General features: G+C 55.5%; 1 protein-coding gene across 2 annotated transcripts in view; it reads left to right on the forward strand.

The window, feature by feature from the left end:
- Positions 1–13,484, forward strand: part of LOC138657310 (rho-related BTB domain-containing protein 2-like) — a 63,629-nt gene that overhangs the window by 19,707 nt on the left and 30,438 nt on the right. The window contains exon 1 of one of the 2 annotated variants that reach the window (XM_069745017.1): positions 11,767–11,886. The exons of the other annotated variant lie outside the window; for it this stretch is intronic. The gene's annotated coding sequence lies outside the window, so the exon portion shown is untranslated. Of the gene's footprint in view, positions 1–11,766; positions 11,887–13,484 lie in introns of those variants that run through there. 2 annotated transcript variants of the gene reach the window in all.

A 13,484-nucleotide genomic window follows, 5' to 3' on the forward strand; every position in this document is an offset into this window, starting at 1 on the left:
TCGATGCGTCTGAGGTTGGAGTGGGGGCACTGCTGTCACAAGGCTCATCCTTGGGCGAGTTGCGTCCATGCGCCTACTTTTCCAAGAAGCTGTCGTCCACCGAACGTAACTACGATATCGGCAACAGGGAGTTGTTGGCTATCAAGTTGGCTTTTGAGGAATGGCGACACTTCTTGGAGGGGGCGGTCCACCAGGTTACAGTTATCACTGACCATAAAAATCTGCTTTAATTAGAGTCAGCCAAGCGTCTGTCCCCCAGGCAAGCTCGCTGGGCACTGTTTTTCACGCATTTCAACTTTTTTGTCACGTACCGTCCGGGGTCTAAGAACACTAAGGCAGATGCTTTATCCGGGTGTTTTCCGGGGGGAGAACCTCGGGAAGATCCGGTACCCACCCTCCAAAAGGGTGTAGTGGTCTCGGCTCTCACGACAGAGGTTGAGGCGGAGATTGCCGAGGCTCAGGAGGAAGTACCACCTGAGCTTCCCGTCAACAAATCATTTGTACCGCTCTATCTTCGCCTAAAGGTGTTGGGTGAGCATCATGATGCTGTTCTGGCTGGCCATCCAGGGGTTAGGGGTACCTTGGAGTTGGTGTCGCGTCGGTTTTGGTGGCCAAAAATCCAACAGGACGTGGTCTCGTACGTGTCAGCATGTACCACGTGTGCTAGGGCTAAGACGCCCCGCTCCCGTCCTGCTGGCACACTACTTCCTCTCGGGGTAGCCAGTAGGCCATGGATGGAGATCTCCATGGATTTTATTACAGACCTATCTTCCTCTGCTGGGAACACGGCTATCTTGGTGGTTGTTGATCGGTTTCTCAAAGATGTTGCACTTTGTGTCCTTGCCTTCGTTGCCTAACGCAAAGACTCTGGCTCAGGTTTTTGTGCAGGAGGTGGTCAGACTTCACGTAGTGACATAGTGTCTGATAGGGGTTCTCAGTTTGTGGCGAAGTTTTGGAAAGCTTTTTGCTCACGGCTGGGGATCAAGTTGTCGCATTCTTCGGCGTTTTATCCTCAGTCAAATGGTCAGACCGAGCGTATGAACCAGAATTTGGAGCAGTACTTACGCTGCTTTGTTTCTGACAACCAGGAGGAATGGTCGACGTTCCTTCCTTTGGCTGAGTTTGCCATTAACAATCACCGCCAGGAATTGTCTGGGGAGTCCCCGTTCTTTTGTGTTTACGGGCACCATCCTCAATTTTGTACTCTGCATCAGGGTGGCTCTGCTGGCGTTCCTGAGGACCAGCTAGGAGCACAACTGTCATCTGTTTGGAGGAGAGTGAAACAGCGCTTGCTGAGCGTGGGTGCTAGGTACAAACAAGTGGCTGACAGTAGACGTGTGCCAGGTCCGGACCTGAGTGTGGGTGATTGGGTGTGGTTGTCCACAAAAAACATAAATCTCAAAGTACCATCCCTGAAATTGGGTCCAAGGTTTATTGGTCCATTTAGGGTCGCCGCCATCATTAACCCGGTAGCCTACCGATTGGAGCTTCCTACGGTATATAAAATACACGTGTTTCACAGATCTCTGTTAAAGAAGGTGGTGGGTTCTGTGGACACGGCGCCGATACCACCTCCAGTCTTGGTGGATGGCAATGTGGAGTTTGAAGTCTCCAAGGTGGTTGACTCGTATAGTGTAACGCACATTACAGTACCTGGTACACTGGCGTGGTTATGGGCCAGAGGAGAGGTCTTGGCTACCAGCTTCGGACATACATGCGGACCGGCTGGTCAGTATGTTTCACCGCCGCCATCCGGACAAGCCGGGTCCTATAAGTCGTGAGGGCCCTGGGGTCCCTCGTAGAAGGTGGGGTACTGTCATGTCGGACGCTGTTCACACTAGGGCATCCGACAGACAGCGGTAATTCCACATTTGTCCACTATACGCTCAGTGGCGCCGGCTAGATTTTTTCCAGGTTATCCAGGGTTAATCTGGCTGGTAATCTGGTTGGAGGCTGGGTCACGCCCGTGGCCTTTAAATAGTCATTCTGGACGTTGGGCGTCGTCGATTATAGCTTGTGTCTTGTGCTTGGTGATCTCGGTCTGGAGTGGTGGTCTAGGAGTTGAAGTATCGTATCTGGTGGTGTATTATCCTTTGTCATATTTCTCCTTCCTATATTTGTGTTTATTTTTGCCCTGTGCACATTATAGTGTTTTCCTGTGTGTCTGCGGCGTGGTGCGTTTTTAGTTTTCCTTGTCTGGACATTCTGTGTAGGTTGGTGTGTGGTCTTATCACTGGGTGGTTCAGCATAGGGCTGAAACAGGAGTCAGGGTCAGGCCTGGCGGTCCAGACAAGCACACCATCAGTGTAAATTCCCGGAGAGGGACAGACAGGGTTTTCCCTAGTCTGAGGGATATCGCAGGGGCCCGGGTAATCAGCTTTAGGCCGGCTTCACACTCAGCGTATGAAAATACGGTCCGTATATTACGGCCGTAATACGCTGAAATGTCCCGAAAATAGTGGTCCGTAGCTCCTCCGTAGGCAGGGTGTGTCAGCGTTTTTTGCGCATGGCATCCTCCGTATGTAATCCGTATGGCATCCGTACTGCGTGGTTTTCTCGCGGGCTTGCAAAACCAACATACCGCTATAGAAATGATCCATGTGTCCCAAAAAGAAAAAAAAATATATATATACTGTCTATATATATATATATATATATGTCATTAGACACATATATGTATATATATTAATATTTATTCCAGCGCTATACAGCTTGAAAGCCGGTAATTCAATTACCGGCTTTTTCTTTCTCCTTCTTAAAACCCGACATGATTTGAGACATGGTTTACATACAGTAAACCATGTCTTCTCTCCATTTTTTTTGCAGATTCCACACTACTAATGTCAGTAGTGTGTATCTGCAAAATTTGGCCGTTCTAGCTCTTAAAATAAAGGGTTAAATGGCGGAAAAAATTGGCGTGGGCTCCCGCGCAATTTTCTCCGCCAGAGTAGTAAAGCCAGTGACTGAGGGCAGATATTAATAGCCTGGAGAGGGTCCACGGTTATTGGCCCCCCCCTGGCTAAAAATATCTGCCCCCAGCCACCCCAGAAAAGGCACATCTGGAAGATGCGCCTATTCTGGCACTTGGCCACTCTCTTCCCATTCCCGTGTAGCGGTGGGATATGGGGTAATGAAGGGTTAATGCCACCTTGCTATTGTAAGGTGACATTAAGCCTAATTAATAATGGAGAGGCGTCAATTATGACACCTATCCATTATTAATCCAATTGAATGAAAGGGTTAAATAAAACACAAACACATTATTTAAAATTATTTTAATGAAATAAAAACAATGGTTGTTGGAGTTGGAGCTCCCAGGCTTTCTAGGCAAGTTCCCACGATCTATAAACAGCCAGCAGAGGGCGCCTCACCGCAAATGAAGCTAAATATAGCTCATTGATCTATATTTAGACTCATTCTCCGGGGTTTTGCAGCGAGGAGCAGCCTGCATTAGCAAAGCTCCTTGCTGCAAAATGTTTTAACCCCTTCAGAAGGATTTACATCGTTGGACGTTACAGATCTGCGGAGGGTAAGTATATTGGTGGTTTATTATGTTTTTTCTTTCACAGAACGAGGGTCTTCAGTGATTGGATTGGGCGTAGAATAAAATACTCCAACAACCATTGTTTTTATTTCATTAAAATAATTTTAAATAATGTGTTTGTGTTTTATTTAACCCTTTCATTCAATTGGATTAATAATGGATAGGTGTCATAATTGACGCCTCTCCATTATTAATTAGGCTTAATGTCACCTTACAATAGCAAGGTGGCATTAACCCTTCATTACCCCATATCCCACCGCTACACGGGAATGGGAAGAGAGTGGCCAAGTGCCAGAATAGGCGCATCTTCCAGATGTGCCTTTTCTGGGGTGGCTGGGGGCAGATATTTTTAGCCAGGGGGGGGCAATAACCGTGGACCCTCTCCAGGCTATTAATATCTGCCCTCAGTCACTGGCTTTACTACTCTGGCGGAGAAAATTGCGCGGGAGCCCACGCCAATTTTTTCCGCCATTTAACCCTTTATTTTAAGAGCTAGAACGGCCAAATTTTGCAGATACACACTACTGACATTAGTAGTGTGGAATCTGCAAAAAAAATGGAGAGAAGACATGGTTTACTGTATGTAAACCATGTCTCAAATCATGTCGGGTTTTAGGAAGGAGAAAGAAAAAGCCGGTAATTGAATTACCGGCTTTCAAGCTGTATAGCGCTGGAATAAATATTAATATATATATATATGTGTCTCACTGACATATATATATATATACCTATTCTATGTGTACACATTTATTCTACCTATTGGACTGTAAGCTGTCAGTGTGATTTTACTGTACACCGCACTGAATTACCGGCTTTTCTCTCTAACAGCGCTGCGTATTTCTCGCAAGTCACACTGCTTGTCCGTGTGAAATCCGTATTTTTCACGCTTCCATAGACTTTCATTGGCGTATTTCTTGCGCAGTACGGTGACAAACGCAGCATGCTGCGATTTTGTACGGCCGTAGAAAGCCGTATAATACTGATCAGTAAAATACGGCAGATAGGAGCAGGGGCATAGAGAATAATTGTGCCGTATTTTTTGCGAGTTTTACGGACTAGTTTCTGCGCTCTTACGTCCGTAAAACTCGCAAGTGTGAAGCCGGCCTTAGTCTACCTAATACCCCCGTGACAGGAGCTTAGTTTTTGAAGAAAGAGCAAGAAAAAGATCATGCCCACATAGACAGGAACACCTCCATATATAATCCAGTATCAAAAATAGTTTTTATTATTAAATTGGCAAAAAAACTCAAGACTGCACATAAGTACACACACAAAACAACAACACAAAAACCATTAAAAACACTTAAAAAATGCAAACATGCAAAAAAACATGCATATATATATATATGTCATATCCTAGAATGAGGAAAATGACAGCCCACAAAACATGTGCTTCCCACAATAATGTTATCACAAGAATCTGACTGCACAAGCAAAGATAATGCAAGGATAAATGACCACTCCATGAAATGGGTGTAAAGATGTTAATATTGCAATACCATACATCCCTATAATAAGGCACATAATATGCGTGCAGGATACTTCAATAATATAGAAACTTTAGTCATATGGCGAAAAGAAAAAATGTAACTGATGAAAAAAGGCGTACAACAAAAATGGTGATGAATGAGACAGTAGAAAAAATAGAAAAGCATAAGAGATGTAAATATATGAAATGTCTCAGTAATAGTACGCATAGGACCTGCGGAGGGTAGCATGCTACATGATATCTTTTCCCTGAGGAAGCCGCTACTCAGGCGGCGATACGCGTGGGAGCCTATCCCACATTCTGCTTCCCCACTTCACAAGATTTTTCTCTATGGCTTTGGACTGTGGGTATGACAAGTTTTTTTTTTTACCCATGGGATTGAGGTTTTGGGCTCTTGCATTGTCTAGTTCCCCCTCTCCCTCCCCCTCCCGCAGGTCCTATGCGTACTATTAGGCCGGCGTCACACTTGCGAGTTTTACGGACGTAAGAGCGCAGAAACTACGTCCGTGAAACTCGCCAAAAATACGGCACAATTATTCTCTATGCCCCTGCTCCTATCTGCCGTATTTTACTGATCAGTATTATACGGCTTTCTACGGCCGTAGAAAATCGCAGCATGCTGCGTTTGTCACCGTATTGCGCAAATAAAACGCCAATGAAAGTCTATGGAAGCCCCAAAAATACGGATTACACACGGACCAGCAGTGTGACTTGCGAGAAATACGCAGCGGTGTTAGCGAGAAAAGCCGGCAATTCAGTGCGGTGTACAGTAAAATCACACTGACAGAATAGAATAGGTAGAATAAATATGTACACATAGAATAGGTATACATATATATATATGTCAGTGAGACACATATATGTATATATATTCTTACTTCATACAGCCGCGATATAGCAGAAAGCCGGTAATTCAATTACCGGCTTTTGCTTTCTCCTTCCTAAACCCGACATGATATGAGACATGGTTTACATACAGTAAACCATCTCATATCACCATTTTTTTTGCATAATCCACACTACTGTCAGTAGTGTGTATCTGCAAAATTTGGCCGTTCTAGCTATTAAAATAAAGGGTTAAATGGCGGAAAAAATTGGCGTGGGCTCCCGCACAATTTTCTCCGCCAGAGTGGTAAAGCCAGTGACTGAGGGCAGATATTAATAGCCTGGAGAGGGTCCACGGTTATTGGCCCACCCTGGCTAAAAACACCTGCCCCCAGCCACCCCAGAAAAGGCAGATCTGTAAGATGCGCCTATTCTGGCACTTGGCCACTCTCTTCCCATTCCCGTGTAGCCGTGGGATATGGGGTAATGAAGGGTTAATGCCACCTTGCTATTGTAAGGTGACATTAAGCCAGATTAATAATGGAGAGGCGTCAATTATGACACCTATCCATTATTAATCCAATTGAATGAAAGGGTTAAAAAACACACACACATTATTAAAAATTATTTTAATGAAATAAAAACAAAGGTTGTTGTAATATTTTATTTAACGCCCAATCCAATCACTGAAGACCCTCGTTCTGTAAAAGAAAAACCATAATAAACCAACAATATACTTACCTTCCGCAGATCTGTAAAGTCCAACGATGTAAATCCTTCTGAAGGGGTTAAAACATTTTGCAGCAAGGAGTTCCGCTAATGCAGGCTGCTCCTTGCTGCAAAACCCCGGGGAATGAAGCTAAATATAGGTCAATGATCTATATTTAGCTTCATTTGCGGTGAGGCGCCCTCTGCTCTTTTTCTTGCTCTTTCTTCATGTTTAATCACAAGCCCACAGTGAACCTTCCAATCTTTGTTGTATTTTTGCGGTGCCCTCCATTTATATATTTATTCCTAGGAGCTTAGTTTTTGCCACATGGGTTTTTTTGCCTTTCTCAGGATCAACATGTTAGGGCAAGTTAGGTTAGGCTATGGGTTGAACTAGATGGACTTAAAGTCTTCATTCAACCTTAATAACTATGTTACTATGTTTTGGTGACGTCTCTCTCCTCGTGGTGTGGCGGCTCAGGTTAACATCTCTGTCCTCACGGTGGGGCAGCTCAGGTTACCGTCTCTCCTCATGGTGTGGCGGCTCAGGTTAACGTCTCTCTCCTCGCGGTGTGGTGGCGGACGGTGACGTCTGTGTTCTTGTTGTTTTGGTGACATCTCTCTCCTTGTGGTTTGGCGGCTTAGGTTAACGTCTTTCTACTCGCAGTTTGGCGGCTCAGGTTAATCTCTCTCTCGTCGCTGTGTGGTGGCGGGAGGTGACGTCTGTGTTCTTGTTTTGGTGACGTCTCTCTCCTCGCAGTGTGGTGGCGGGAGGTGACATCTGTTCTTGTTGTTTTGGTGATGCCTCTCCTCGCGGTGTGGCAGCTCAGGTTAACGTCTCTCTCCTCACGGTGTGGCAGCTCAGGTTAATGTCTCTCTCCTTGCGGTGTGGCGGAGGGCGGTGACATCTCTCTCCTCATGGTGTGGCAGCGGGCGGTGACGACTCTCTCCTCATGGTGTGGCGGCGGGCGGTGACGACTCTCTCCTCATGGTGTGGCGGAGGGCGGTGACGTCTCTCTCCTCACGGTGTGGCGGCGGGCGGTGACGACTCTCTCCTCATGGTGTGGTGGCTGGCGGTGACGACTCTCATGGTGTGGCGGCGAGTGGTGACGTCTCTCTCCTCGCGGTGTGGCGGAGGGCGGTGATGACTCTCTCCTCATGGTGTGGCGGAGGGCGGTGACGTCTCTCTCCTCACGGTGTGGCGGCGGGCGGTGACGACTCTCTCCTCACGGTGTGGCGGAGGGCGGTGACGTCTCTCTCCTCACGGTGTGGTGGCGGGCGCTGACGTCTCTCTCCTCACGGTGTGGCGGAGGGCGGTGACGACTCTCTCCTCACGGTGTGGCGGAGGGCGGTGACGTCTCTCTCCTCACGGTGTGGCGGAGGGCGGTGACGTCTCTCTCCTCACGGTGTGGCGGAGGGCGGTGACGTCTCTCTCCTCACGGTGTGGCAGCGGGCGGTGACGTCTCTCTCCTCACGGTGTGGTGGCGGGCGGTGACGTCTCTCTCACGGTGTGGCGGAGGGCGGTGACGTCTCTCTCCTCACGGTGTGGCAGTGGGCGGTGACGTCTCTCTCCTCACGGTGTGGCGGCGGGCGGTGACGTCTCTCTCCTCACAGTGTGGCGGCGGGCGGTGACGTCTCTCTCCTCACGGTGTGGTGGCGGGCGGTGACGTCTCTCTCCTCACGGTGTGGCGGAGGGCGGTGACGTCTCTCTCCTCACGGTGTAGCGGAGGGCGGTGACGTCTCTCTCCTCACGGTGTGGTGGCGGGCGGTGACGTCTCTCTCCTCACGGTGTGGTGGCGGGCGGTGACGTCTCTCTCCTCACGGTGTGGTGGCGGGCGCTGACGTCTCTCTCCTCACGGTGTGGTGGCGGGCGGTGACGTCTCTCTCCTCACGGTGTGGCGGAGGGCGGTGACGTCTCTCTCCTCACGGTGTGGTGGCGGGCGCTGACGTCTCTCTCCTCACGGTGTGGTGGCGGGCGGTGACGTCTCTCTCCTCACGGTGTAGAGGAGGGCGGTGACGTCTCTCTCCTCGCGGTGTAGCGGAGGGCGGTGACGTCTCTCTCCTCGCGGTGTGGTGGCGGGCGGTGACGTCTCTCTCCTCACGGTGTGGCGGAGGGCGGTGACGTCTCTCTCCTCACGGTGTGGCGGAGGGCGGTGACGACTCTCTCCTCACGGTGTGGTGGCGGGCGGTGACGTCTCTCTCCTCACGGTGTAGAGGAGGGCGGTGACGTCTCTCTCCTCGCGGTGTAGCGGAGGGCGGTGACGTCTCTCTCCTCGCGGTGTGGTGGCGGGCGGTGACGTCTCTCTCCTCACGGTGTGGCGGAGGGCGGTGACGTCTCTCTCCTCACGGTGTGGCGGAGGGCGGTGACGACTCTCTCCTCACGGTGTGGTGGCGGGCGGTGACGTCTCTCTCCTCACGGTGTGGCGGAGGGCGGTGACGTCTCTCTCCTCACGGTGTGGCGGAGGGCGGTGACGTCTCTCTCCTCACGGTGTGGTGGCGGGCGGTGACGTCTCTCTCCTCGCGGTGTAGCGGAGGGCGGTGACGTCTCTCTCCTCACGGTGTGGTGGCGGGCGGTGACGTCTCTCTCTCCTCACGGTGTGGCGGAGGGCAGTGACGTCTCTCTCCTCGCGGTGTAGCGGAGGGCAGTGACGTGTCTCTCCTCACGGTGTGGCGGAGGGCAGTGACGTCTCTCTCCTCACGGTGTGGTGGCGGGCGGTGACGTCTCTCTCTCCTCACGGTGTGGCGGAGGGCAGTGACGTCTCTCTCCTCGCGGTGTAGCGGAGGGCAGTGACGTCTCTCTCCTCACGGTGTGGCGGAGGGCGGTGACGTCTCTCTCCTCACGGTGTGGCGGAGGGCGGTGACGTCTCTCTCCTCACGGTGTGGCGGAGGGCGGTGACGTCTCTCTCCTCACGGTGTGGTGGCGGGCGGTGACGTCTCTCTCTCCTCACGGTGTAGCGGAGGGCGGTGACGTCTCTCTCCTCGCGGTGTAGCGGAGGGCAGTGACGTGTCTCTCCTCACGGTGTGGCGGAGGGCGGTGACGTCTCTCTCCTCACGGTGTGGTGGCGGGCGGTGACGTCTCTCTCCTCACGGTGTGGTGGCGGGCGGTGACGTCTCTCTCCTCACGGTGTGGTGGCGGGCGGTGACGTCTCTCTCCTCACGGTGTGGCGGAGGGCGGTGACGTCTCTCTCCTCACGGTGTGGTGGAGGGCGGTGACGTCTCTCTCCTCACGGTGTGGTGGCGGGCGGTGACGTCTCTCTCCTCACGGTGTGGTGGCGGGCGGTGACGTCTCTCTCTCCTCACGGTGTGGCGGAGGGCAGTGACGTCTCTCTCCTCGCGGTGTAGCGGAGGGCAGTGACGTCTCTCTCCTCACGGTGTGGCGGAGGGCAGTGACGTCTCTCTCCTCGCGGTGTGGTGGCGGGCGGTGACGTCTCTCTCCTCACGGTGTGGTGGAGGGCGGTGACGTCTCTCTCTCCTCACGGTGTGGTGGCGGGCGGTGACGTCTCTCTCTCCTCACGGTGTGGCGGAGGGCAGTGACGTCTCTCTCCTCGCGGTGTAGCGGAGGGCAGTGACGTCTCTCTCCTCACGGTGTGGCGGAGGGCAGTGACGTCTCTCTCCTCGCGGTGTGGCGGAGGGCGGTGACGTCTCTCTCCTCACGGTGTGGTGGAGGGCGGTGACGTCTCTCTCCTCACGGTGTGGCGGGCGGTGACGTCTCTCTCCTCACGGTGTGGTGGAGGGCAGTGACGTCTCTCTCCTCGCGGTGTAGCGGAGGGCAGTGACGTCTCTCTCCTCACGGTGTGGCGGAGGGCGGTGACGTCTCTCTCCTCACGGTGTGGCGGAGGGCGGTGACGTCTCTCTCCTCACGGTGTGGTGGCGGGCGGTGACGTCTCTCTCCTCACGGTGTGGTGGCGGGCGGTGACGTCTCTCTCCTCACGGTGTGGCGGAGGGCGGTGACGTCTCTCTCCTCACGGTGTGGCGGAGGGCGGTGACGTCTCTCTCCTCACGGTGTGGTGGAGGGCGGTGACGTCTCTCTCCTCACGGTGTGGTGGCGGGCGGTGACGTCTCTCTCCTCACGGTGTGGTGGCGGGCGGTGACGTCTCTCTCCTCGCGGTGTGGTGGAGGGCGGTGACGTCTCTCTCCTCGCGGTGTAGCGGAGGGCGGTGACGTCTCTCTCCTCACGGTGTGGCGGAGGGCGGTGACGTCTCTCTCCTCGCGGTGTGGTGGAGGGCGGTGACGTCTCTCTCCTCACGGTGTGGTGGAGGGCGGTGACGTCTCTCTCCTCACGGTGTGGTGGCGGGCGGTGACGTCTCTCTCTCCTCACGGTGTGGCGGAGGGCAGTGACGTCTCTCTCCTCGCGGTGTAGCGGAGGGCAGTGACGTCTCTCTCCTCACGGTGTGGCGGAGGGCAGTGACGTCTCTCTCCTCGCGGTGTGGCGGAGGGCGGTGACGTCTCTCTCCTCACGGTGTGGTGGAGGGCGGTGACGTCTCTCTCCTCACGGTGTGGCGGGCGGTGACGTCTCTCTCCTCACGGTGTGGTGGAGGGCAGTGACGTCTCTCTCCTCGCGGTGTAGCGGAGGGCAGTGACGTCTCTCTCCTCACGGTGTGGCGGAGGGCGGTGACGTCTCTCTCCTCACGGTGTGGCGGAGGGCGGTGACTATGGTGCAGCAGCCATGTTCCTCTCTGTCCGGGTCGCTCCGAGCCTCAGGATGTTTACATAATGTGGGGGTAACTATGGTAACCAGGAGACAAGCACCCAGCAGCGGTTACCCATAGCAGCAGCGCAGTGCGCCCCCTCCCCCCATACTCCGTCCTCTCGGACGAACGCTCCGCACAACGCCACACAGCAGAGCCTGCACACAATGCACACATGTAAAGAGGGGCGCGTGCCCTTTAAGAGGAGCGGTCACGTGAGTAGGCGTGCTGATACATCAGCGGCGGAATGTGAGTTGTGTCGGGAGGGGGCGGGGTCAGCGAACTCCATGGCGACCTGTCAGACAGTTATACCGTTGGCCGATTGGCTTCCGTCAGAGGTAGGCGGAGCTTTTCCTCAGCATTCTATTTGAGGGCGTATCCGCAGGTGGAAGGCGGGGTATAAGTCATATGGTCGGCTTAAGATTGGCTGAAGGTGTGTCCTGCGTGAAAGGAGCGCTATGATTGGTTGGCCGTCGATTGTAACGGGGCTGCGGCTGGTGGATGCTACACACACAGCCCGGAGCCCGGGGACGATGCGAGCGAGCGGCCGGACGGGAAGGCGGCGGAAGAGCCGGCAGGAGCCCCGGGAGGAGGACGCCGCACCGATACAGGCGAGATACCGACTGTCCTGTGTGAGTGTGGCCCCGGGGGAGGAGCCGGACATGTGTACAGGGCCCCGGGGGAGGAGCCGGACATGTGTACAGGGCCCCGGGGGAGGAGCCGGACATGTGTACAGGGCCCCGGGGGAGGAGCCGGACATGTGTACAGGGCCCCGGGGGAGGAGCCGGACATGTGTACAGGGCCCCGGGGGGAGGAGCCGGACATGTGTACAGGGCCCCGGGGGAGGAGCCGGACATGTGTACAGAGCCCCGGGGGAGGAGCCGGACATGTGTACAGGGCCCCGGGGGAGGAGCCGGACATGTGTACAGGGGCCCCGGGGGAGGAGCCAGACATGTGTACAGGGCCCCGGGGGAGGAGCCGGGCATGTGTACAGGGGCCCCGGGGGGAGGAGCCGGGCATGTGTACAGGGGCCCCGGGGGGAGGAGCCGGGCATGTGTACAGGGGCCCCGGGGGAGGAGCCGGACATGTGTACAGGGCCCCGGGGGAGGAGCCGGGCATGTGTACAGGGCCCCGGGGGAGGAGCCGGACATGTGTACAGGGCCCCGGGGGAGGAGCCGGACATGTGTACAGGGGCCCCAGGGGAGGAGCCGAGCATGTGTACAGGGCCCCGGGGGAGGAGCCGGACATGTGTACAGGGCCCCGGGGGGAGGAGCCGGGCATGTGTACAGGGCCCCGGGGGAGGAGCCGGACATGTGTACAGGGCCCCGGGGGAGGAGCCGGGCATGTGTACAGGGCCCCGGGGGAGGAGCCGGGCATGTGTACAGGGCCCCGGGGGGAGGAGCCGGACATGTGTACAGGGCCCCGGGGGAGGAGCCGGACATGTGTACAGGGCCCCGGGGGAGGAGCCGGACATGTGTACAGGGGCCCCGGGGGAGGAGCCGGGCATGTGTACAGGGCCCCGGGGGAGGAGCCGGACATGTGTACAGGGCCCCGGGGGAGGAGCCGGACATGTGTACAGGGCCCCGGGGGAGGAGCCGGACATGTGTACAGGGGCCCCGGGGGAGGAGCCGGACATGTGTACAGGGGCCCCGGGGGAGGAGCCGGGCATGTGTACAGGGGCCCCGGGGGAGGAGCCGGGCATGTGTACAGGGCCCCGGGGGAGGAGCCGGGCATGTGTACAGGGCCCCGGGGGAGGAGCCGGGCATGTGTACAGAGCCCCGGGGGAGGAGCCGGGCATGTGTACAGGGCCCCGGGGGAGGAGCCGGACATGTGTACAGGGGCCCCGGGGGAGGAGCCGGACATGTGTACAGGGCCCCGGGGGAGGAGCCGGACATGTGTACAGGGCCCCGGGGGAGGAGCCGGACATGTGTACAAGGGCCCCGGGGGAGGAGCCGGACATGTGTACAGGGGCCCCGGGGGAGGAGCCGGACATGTGTACAGGGGCCCCGGGGGAGGAGCCGGACATGTGTACAGGGCCCCGGGGGAGGAGCCGGACATGTGTACAGGGGCCCCGGGGGAGGAGCCGGACATGTGTACAGGGCCCCGGGGGAGGAGCCGGACATGTGTACAGGGCCCCGGGGGAGGAGCCGGACATGTGTACAGGGGCCCCGGGGGAGGAGCCGGACATGTGTACAGGGGCCCCGGGGGAGGAGCCGGACATGTGTACAGG

Source organism: Ranitomeya imitator, chromosome 1 (assembly GCF_032444005.1).
Source record: "Ranitomeya imitator isolate aRanImi1 chromosome 1, aRanImi1.pri, whole genome shotgun sequence".
In the NCBI taxonomy this organism is placed as follows: domain Eukaryota; kingdom Metazoa; phylum Chordata; class Amphibia; order Anura; family Dendrobatidae; genus Ranitomeya; species Ranitomeya imitator.